At 39.1% G+C, this 10,028-nt stretch overlaps 1 non-coding gene and 1 pseudogene across 1 annotated transcript; one reads left to right on the forward strand and one right to left on the reverse strand.

Annotated features, from left to right (window-relative positions):
* Positions 1 to 295: 295 nt before the first annotated feature.
* On the reverse strand, positions 296 to 402 carry LOC127676545 (U6 spliceosomal RNA). The gene has a single exon (XR_007976016.1). It is a non-coding gene; the product is annotated as a U6 spliceosomal RNA (small nuclear RNA).
* Positions 403 to 9,501: 9,099 nt separating this feature from the next.
* LOC127683739 (60S ribosomal protein L36-like) lies at positions 9,502 to 9,810 on the forward strand (annotated as a pseudogene).
* The last annotated feature ends 218 nt before the right edge of the window (positions 9,811 to 10,028 follow it).

Here is a 10,028-nt window from a genome sequence, read left to right on the forward strand (position 1 = left end):
CCAGCCTTTTACTCTAAGGTAGTGTTTGTCTTTGACCCTGAGGTGTGTTTCCTGTAAGCAGCAAAATGTAGGGTCCTGTTTACGTATCCAGTCAGTTAGTGTCTTTTTATTGGGGCATTGAGTCCATTGATGTTAAGAGATATTAAGGAATAGTGATTGTTACTTCCTATCATTTTTGACGTTATTTTTTAAATTTGATTGCTTAACTTCTTTTGGGTTTGATGAAAGGTTACTATCTTGCTTTTTTCAGGGTGAAGTTTCCCTCCTTGTATTGGTGTTGTCCTCCTATTATCCTAAAAATATGGAACGCTTCACGAATTTGCATATCATCCTTGCGCAGGGGCCATGCTAATCTTCTCTGTATCGTTCCAATTTTAGTATATGTGCTGCCGAAGCGAGCATGCAAGTTCCTCTTTATTCTTCTTCTGTAGGAAGGGAAAATCATTTAGGCCACTGCTTCAAACCTTGGAAGCAAATTCTTGTCAGCCAAGATATTAACCAAATGTAGTTCTGTTAAAGTCTGACATCTCAGTGTAGGGCCTGTATCCCTGGTGTGTTGAAAATCCATTATTCTACTTTACTCATTTCCAGTTTTCAGTAAGCTAGGTCTAAGTCTTCTCAGTATGCCACTCCATTGTGTGTGTGTGTGTGTGTGTGTGTGTATTTGTGTGTTTGCTTCATATGCACATTGCATGTGGAGCACTTTTATTAAATAACACACTCCACTGAGACAGCACAAGAGAGTCCTGGAAACAGACTGAGTAGGTGACACAGACTTCTGCTGTCTCCATGCTTCTCATACTGACTTTCTTTGCCAAGTAGCTTAGATATTCTTCCAAGTATTCCTTTTGTAATTCCTTTTTCAGCTCCTCATCTCTCTTAAAAACTTGTTTTGTCCTCTGCAATACCAAACCAAAATGGATAATTAGAACAGTTCTAATGTCAGCAAAAAGACAAAGAAAATAAGTTGGCAGGGGCATCAGTATCTCAGGCATGACTTGAACCCCATTCCCTGCCACCCTGTCCTCTGTACTGAAATCCTGAAGGAATATTTCCTTCATTCAATCTAGTATCTTCATCTGTGGCTTTTCTGTGAGTAGCCTTGTACTACTCTGTAGATTTTTGGTCCCCCACATTGAGAATGAAAACGTACCTTGAAGATATTTGATCTTCTAAAATTCTCTAAAATCTCTTAGTACTTTTTTTCTGAGGGGATTTTTTTCGACAGAGTCTTAACAGAATAGAGCAGAGAGAAAGCTGTGCAAAGAAAATTATATGTCTAAATGAGGACCTAAGGAAATCTGGCCTCTGTATACTTGGTTTCACATGTTTCTCATATTTAAAAAGGCACACGCTGACATCCCACATCCATTTCCATACCTTGGCCTGGAAAGAGAATATCCACAGTCTTCCATTAAAATGGCACATTCAGCAAACATTCAACTGTCAATGGGCATTGCTAAAGTGGTCTAGTGCCACTCTCACCTCAGCACTCAAGAGGAACCAGATGGACCCACAGAAATGTGAGGAAACTGGTTGTCCTCATAAATTTGAAACTAGAAAATACAGTGTTCACAATCTTCCATTCCCAATCACAATATGAATCTTTGTCCACATAGAAGGTTTGTATATTGCTTACCAGGAGTGCACAACCTCATCAGATGTCATTAGGTAATGACATTAGATACCGAGGGTGATTAGTTCCTGGAAGTGCTGTGCTGTTGGCACCTAGTCAGATGCTACACCGAAAGATGCTGGTGAACTGCTTCAACCCTCAGATCTGTCCAAGATTCAAAACAGATTCACAACCCTGCCAGAAACTCTGCTTAAGAAGAGGATAAACTCAGACTAGGAAACCTGATGTCTGGGAATTTATATGACTCCTTAGTAAGAGTGATTTATTTTTGGAAAAGAAAAGAAATAATGGGAGATTTACTATGATCTCAAGAGAATGCCTTTATTTTGCTGGAAAGCACCAGTGGAAACCCAAAGGAAACTTTGTTCTAGGAGATATAAAACAAGGATAATGCAAACTGTGGAACCTGAGCTCATCTGTAAACCTGAGCTTTATCTTTGTAGACAGGAAGTGTTATATCTGCTCATCACACAGTCTTCAGAAGGTCAATGAAATCATATCCATAGAACACCTCCCCAGTGTCTGAGCTCCTCAGAGTCACGTGTATCTATCTCCTTATATTCTGTTTCACCATTCAGGGCCTCTTATGGTTGGTGAGACTTTTCTACCATCCCCTTACTATAGGTAAAGCACACTTGTCATTGAGGCTGTAATAGTTATTTCCTGGTGACAGCTCTGCTTTCTACTTTTTATTCTGCCTACCCAGTATGATGACCATTTTGAAAAAAGCCTAACTGTGCTTAACCACACTGACCCCAAGTAGTCCACAATCCTCTGGTGACTGTGGAGCTCTAGGAAGCCCTACTTCTCTCCCATGGAATTCACTGAGCTTGGCTACCCATCAGAGACAAGCCAGTGACTTCTTGAGAGGAGATTTGGAAATCAAAATACCTACCAGGTCAGATACACCCTGTTTTCTGGTCCCCTTTTTCTTCCACTATGATCTGGATCATGTGTGCACAGGTTCAAGAACTAAGTCTACTACCAATAATATTCCTTATTCATGATACCACCACCTTTGGTCCTCATGTCTTTGAATTGCAAGAAAAAGCCTGTGTGTGAGCTGCCAGAAATCTGATAAAGAGATGGCAGCCTCAAGTTCCATAGCTGTCAGCCAAGGAGAGAACCCTGAATAGAACAGCAGGTTGAACAAGGGAAGAGTTCCAGGAAAGGAGTAGAAACCGCGGGTTCTCCTGTGAGGGATTTGTGAGAGAGCACAAAGGCGTCTTCTCCTTGTCCACATTTATCCAGGTCGGCTGCCATTTAGAAGACGTTTTTCCTCAGGCTCATGTAAGAAGCCAACAAAGAATTGTTGTTGATTTCATTGCTCTGTTCTAGCACACTTAAGATTTGGAATCTCTCTTGTGGAGGTAGAGTGACATCATGGTGTCTGAGGATGTTCTAAGACAGAAAAAGAAAGACAGGAAAGATCAAAATCATTGGTCGGGCCTGCTGCCATTCCAGATCTCTAGCACACGTGCACATGCATGCACATAAACAGACACACACACAAACACACACACACACACACACACACACACACACACACACACACAGGTCTGTGCATCTGTATTGCTGCATGTTTGTATTGGATTCACAGATCTCTTTTGCTAAAGAAATTAGAGTGAATAGAACCTCACATGTGGTTATTGAGTTTTATGAATTTGGTAAATAATCCCACCATGGGATTTCCTTATAATGGTAATCAAGTGGTAGGCTTGGGATTGGGATGTCTCTCCCCATTAAAAATGTAATGCACAAGAGTTTTTAGGGAATGTTCAACTTTAGGAGCTGTCTTACAAATAGCCTATTTATTGAAATGAGAAACAAAAAACTTCGCATAGCTATGAGTGGATTTTTTACACATAGGAGGGTAATGCATTTTCATGACCATGAGGAATGGATACGGAAAATGTGGTACATTTAATGGAATACTGCTCAGCTATTAAAAACAATGAATTCATGAAATTCTTTTTTTTTAATTTTTTTATTCGATATAATTTATTTACATATCAAATGATTTCCCTTTTCTAGCCCCCCCCACTCCCCAAAAGTCCCGTAAGCCCCCTTCTCTTCCCCTGTCCTCCCGCCCACCCCTTCCCACTTCCCCATTCTGGTTTTGCCGAATACTGTTTCACTGAGTCTTTCCAGAACCAGGGGCCACTCCTCCTTTCTTCTTGTACCTCATTTGATGTGTGGATTATATTTTGGGTATTCCAGTTTTCTAGGTTAATATCCACTTATTAGTGAGTGCATACCAGAATTCATGAAATTCTTAGGCAAATGGTTGGAACTAGAAAATATCACCCTGAGTGAGGTAAAGCAATCACAAAAGAAAACACACAGTAATCACTTGCTGATAAGTGGATATTAGCCCAAAAGCTCCCAATACCCAATATACAACTCACAGACCACATGAAGCTCAAGAAGAAGTAATACCAAAGTGTGGGTACATTGATCCTTCTTGAAAGGTGGATCAACACACGATGGCTTACAACCAACCAATAGACCGAGCATAGGTTCCTCAAAGGAGCAGTTGGAGAAATGACCCAAAGAGCTGAAGAGATTTTCAGCTCCACAGGAGGAACAAGTACCAACAAGTATCCCCAGAGCTCCCAAAGACTAAAACACCAAACAAAGAGAACCCATGGCTCCAGCTACTTATGTAGCAGAGGATGGCCATTTCAGACATCAAGGAGAGGAGAGGCCATTGCTGCTATGAAGGCTCAATGCCCCAGTGTAGGGGAATTCCAGGTCAGGAAAGTGTGTGAGTGATTGTTGGTAAACGGGGAGGGGAAATGGGATAGGGTGTTTTTGGAGGGGAAACAAGGAAAGGGAATACCATTTGAAATATAAATAAAGGAAATATCTAATAAAAAATAAACAAAAAAACAAACAAAAAAGTTCAGAACCTAATCCTGAAATTCCTCAGTAGGTAATAAAACCTTTGAGTAATCTGAGCACCTTGGACCTCAGCACTGTACATGACTTTCTTGGGTCAGTGTTTGAGCACAGAGTGCAATGCAGGCTAAAGACTAACTAACTGATAAGGGCATTTACCTGTGTAATCTAATCCCAGTGGCAATAAAAAGAAAAAGTGATATATGACCACTTGGGTGAAAACATTTGAGGATCATTAGTATAAACACAAAAATAACATTTACATTTTAAATTTGTCTCTCATAATTCCATGTAAATTACCTTCATTTGAAACTGCATTGAGACTTACCATATTTGTTGTTCCAGTAGAGAAAGATCCTTTCTTCCCTAGACTCCCTTGGTCTGAATGCCTAGGTATCACTAGGTTCCCACCTGTCATAAGATAAACAAGAAGCTAGGAAATTGATATTATTTAGGAAATAGTGTGTAAATTTATTTACTCATGATATTGTATCTCACTAATGTTTATGATTGATAATTTTCATTTAAAATATTTTTTAAAAAATGAATATTGAAGTATGAGTGCCAGAAATTCTAATTTTGTACTTTTGATACTCTAAGGTGTACCAAGCAATAATTAAAGTGTAACTGAAATATTTTAAATAAATTCTGTTAGTAGATTGGCACATTTTATTTTATGTATATTGGAACATTCATGTTCTTCAGATAATTGTCCATTCTATTTCTTGTCTCATTGAAGCATTGCAGCAATTAACATATATGTTCAAGTATTAGTGTGGAATTACTTTGCCTTTGGGCCAGGAATTGCAGCTAATGGGAATTTCTTCCTGGGATGATTAAATTCCCTGAGTACTCTCTTTGCAAACAAAGTTGAAGAAAGGTATATAATAATAAATAGACTGTTAAATGTTTTGATGGTTTATACACTTTCAAGTTGACTGAAATCATCTAGGAAATCATAGAAGCATATTTCTGGTTGTGTTAGATATTTTCCAGGTGGGATTATCAAATGGCAGGTGTTCCATCTGAATGTGGGAAGTGTGTGTCCTTTGACCTGGAAGCTGAGGTTGAATAAACAGTAGCAAAGGAGATGGCCACCAGAGGAGTGCACCCCTTCTTCTTTGTTGCCTTTCTGCAAGGCTAAAATGCTGTGCTCCAGCATACTCTAGTCCCAGCCATGATGAACAGAATCTTCTGCAGCAATGAGCACTGTTTTTGCTGGCTGACTCCCAAGCTCATGCTTAGTTGCCCAGGACCTCCTTCCAGGGAATGGTGGGCAATGTCCACAGTTGCATGGGTCCTCCCCTATCAATTAACAACCCCTCATAGACATGCCTAAAGACCATTTTCATCTTGGTGATCCATAGTTGCTACACTCTTCTCAGGTGAGGCCAAGATATCACTCAAGGTTAACTGAGATATTCTAATAAGATTATTTAACATGTGCATATTTTATTTCAGTTTTCTTCATATGATGGTCAGCTATGCTCAAACTTCTACCTGACTCCTTGAAACATGGCATCAATAAACAAATATGTGTAAGTATATTTGTGTATTGCTGACTTAAAGTCCTTTCAGTATCATCTATACTGAGAAGTTGTATACTTGGAACAGATTTCATCTTTATTGCTAGTTTCTTCAATAACCACCATATGCATCTCCAGTCTGTATCTCCACTGATCATCAGCAGTCTACTGATATTTTTCACAGATCTAGGGGTGAAAATGTAAAATTCCAATTGAAGCTCAAAATACCCTGAAAGTTAAAGTAATTTGGGGAAAAACATAGTAACTAGAAATGTGCAGCACTGAAAAATAAAAGGGAAGAATTATGAAGTTAGTGGAATCTCGGGCTCTTTTACACTCTTTAGTTCAGAGGAACTGCACACTCAGAAAGTTGTCCTTTTATTTTTATATGACTCATCAGAAAATTTTATATGATTGCACAAAATCACATTAAGTTATTTTCCACTCACTTTGTGGCAAATGACATGATATCTCCTATATACCCATGATTATATACCTATTCAATGATCCCAGGTCCTTGTCCCCTGCTTTCTGCTGGATTTCCCATTGGGAGGGAGTGTGTAACTGAGTCTTCTGGGTTCACTTTCTACATAGTTCTCTTTTACACAGCCTCCTGAATTGTTCAGTTTATGTATTGACAACTCTTCTTGTCTCTTTCATACAGTTGATTTTTTTTTTACCTTTTTTCCTTAATTGTTTTTAGTTATTTTATTTACATCACAATGTTATCCTCTTTCCTAGTTTTCCCCTCCAAAACTCCCTATCCTATCTTCACTCCTCTTGCTCCCCAACCCCTCAACACCCACTTCCCTGTCCTGCCATTCCCCTACACTGGAGCATCCAGACTTCACAGGACCAAGAGCCTCTCCTTTCACTGGTGTCCAACAAGGCCGTCCTCTGCTACATATGGTACTGGAGCCATGGGTCCCGCCATGTGTATTCGATTGATGGTGGTTTGGTCCCTGAGAGTTCTGGGGTTACTGGGTGGTTCATATTGTTCCTCCTCTGAGGCTGCAAACACCTATAGCTTCTTGGGTTCTTTCTCTAGATCCTCCATTAGGGTCCCTGTGCTCAGTCCATTGGTTGGCGGTTAGCATCCACTTCTGTATTTGTCAGGCTCTAGCAGAGCCTCTCAGGGGACAGCTGTATCAGACTCCTGTCAGCAAGCATTTGTTGGCATCCACAATAGTGTCTGGGTTTAGTAACTGTATGTGGGATGGGCTCCAGGTATGGCAGTCTCTGAATGGCTTTTCCCTTAGTCTCTGCTCCACAATTTGTCTCTGAATCTCCCCCCATGGGCATTTTGATCCTCCTTCTAAGAGGATCAAACTATCCACACTTTGGTGTTCCTTCCTCTTGAGCTTCACACTGTCTGTGAATTGTATCTTAGGTATTCCAAGATTCTGGGCTAATATCCACTGATCAGGGAGTACATACCATGTGTGTTCTCTTGTGATTGCGTTACCTCTCTCAGGAAGACATTTTCTAGTTCCATCCATTTGCTAACAATTTCATGAATCTATTGCTTTTAATAGCTGAGTAGTACTCCATTGTGTAATTGTACAATGTTTTCTGTTTCCATTCCTCTGTTGAGGGACATCTGGGTTCTTTGTTGCTTCTGGCTATTATGTATTCGGCTGCTATGAACCTAGTGGAGCATGTGTCCTTATTACATGTTGGAGCATCTTCTAGGTATATGCCCAGGAGTAGTATATCTGGGTCCTCAGGTAGTGCTATGTGCAATTTTCTGAGGAACTGCCAAACTGAATTCTAGAGTGGTTTTACCAGATTGCAATCCCACCAACAATGGAGGAGTGTTCCTCTTTCTCCACATCCTTACCAGAATCTGCTGTCACCTGAGTTTTAGATCTTACCCATTCAGACTGGTGTGAGGTTGAATCCCATGGTTGTTTAGATTTTCATTTCGCTGATGATTAAGGATGTTGAACATCTCTCTAGGTGCTTCTCCGCCATTCAGTATTCTTCAGTTGAGAATATTTTGTTTAGCTCTGTACCCAATTTTTATAGAGGAGACATGGAAAGGGGAAAACAGTAGAAATGTAAATAAAGAAAATATCAATAAAAAGAGGAACAAAATATTATTAAATCAAGCCTGGTGAAACATGTTCTGCATATAATAAAACTGTATGTTTGCTTTTTATATAAAATCTTAAGTTTACTGATGCCCCCCAATACACAATACAGCAGGTTTGAAATCTAGTTTATAGGTCCATTTATTCCTCAATGTTTATAAGCTTAAACATCAATTCCATAGTTCCTTTTCAAGTTGTAAGTGTCTCATCAAAGTAGACCAAGATTTACAAGGCTCTGTTACTGAGATGACAAAATATTTTCTTTCACCGTAAGTCCATAATATTCTTCATAGGAGGTATATAGTGAGGGTAACATCCGGGAGAGAGAATGTCTTAGCCTAGTGGTTTCCACAATAACATAAACTCCTTCCTTACTCTACTCTATCAAAGTAAAGAACTGTTAAACACTTTCCAATTAATGTGATTCTCTTATACTACCCTCAAGACACTATTAGAAATTATGAATTCAAAAAGTGAAAACTGGAAAAATGAGTTTACTGATTTCAACTAATTTTATCAAAGATGCTTAAATCAAGAGGGGAAATAAATCTATAAAAATTATTTTAGTTCAGCACAAAGACACATGAATAGATTTTTTTAAATGTTTCTTGAGATTTTTAGTAGTTTTAGTAATAAAAATGTAAATGTTCTCTACTTTTGTTTTTTATAACAGACTTTTTACTTATTTAAATGAATACGTATAATGTAACTTTTTTCCTTTTAATCATATGAAACTTTCTTGGTTTGCATACAAAAACAAAAAAGTTTATGATTTCAATTTCATAATATTAATTGCAAACTATAATGTCCACACATATAAATTAATGTAAAGTATAGCCAATTAAATGACAGTCATATTTATCTAGTGCAAAGTTTAAGATGAACCTAAATGAAATACAATTTAATATTGTTTTCTCTTCATTGCCCTAGAAACAAAATTGATTTAGAAGTGATATGGTGACCACCAGTGACTGTGATGTTGTTTTAGCAATTAGCCTATTTAGGCAATATGTTGTTGCACTTCATAAAAATGTTCTCTGGATTAAACACACATGTGTATCAAGATTAGAGACAAAGAAGTATAATGTCTATTTGCAATAGACTAATAAATAGAAAACCTGTTTATTTTTCTATTGTTGTCTATGCTATATTATTTATAGAAAATAATGAAATAAACCTAGTCCTCCACAAACCATGAAGTGCACAATATATGATAAAGGTAAACGGATGGAGCTTGGATAATCGAGTAGAAGGAACTAGCAACTTCCAGGAAAGTAGGTTAGAGAATAAGCTTGAAATAACAAACTGGGCTTCCTGTCCTGGCTGTGGTAGGCGAGCAGCAGCCATGGTCCTGCGCTACCCCATGGCCATGGCCTCAACAAAGCCACAAGGTGAAGAAGAACATCAGGGAACCAAGACACAGCCGGCCTTGGGGCGCCTCACCAAGCCCACCAAGTTCGTGAGGGATGCGATCCAGGAGGTGCAGGGCTTCGCTCCCCAAGAGCAGCGCGCCCTGGAGTCGCTCAGTGTCCACAGACACCTGCTCACTCTAGTTCATCAAGAAGAGGGTGGGCGCGCACATCTGGGCCACGAGAAAGCGGGAGTTGCTAATGTCCTGGCAGCCATGAGGAAGGCAGTCGCCAAGGAAGATTGATGAACCATCCCCCATAAAAGATAGTTCCAAAAAAAGAAAAAAAGAACAAAATGGTAGTCTGCAGAGTTTCAGCAGGTGCACATTTTATTTCCTTTCCTATCACTGCAGTTTACCTGTCTAGACAACTGTCATGGAGGTTTTTAGCCTTCAAAAGAAGCAAATTCACTTGCCTTCATGGGCAGGATAATTTGTTTATAAACATTAATATTTGACTTGCC

The sequence above is a fragment of the Apodemus sylvaticus genome, chromosome 1, assembly GCF_947179515.1.
Source record: "Apodemus sylvaticus chromosome 1, mApoSyl1.1, whole genome shotgun sequence".
NCBI classification, from domain to species: domain Eukaryota; kingdom Metazoa; phylum Chordata; class Mammalia; order Rodentia; family Muridae; genus Apodemus; species Apodemus sylvaticus.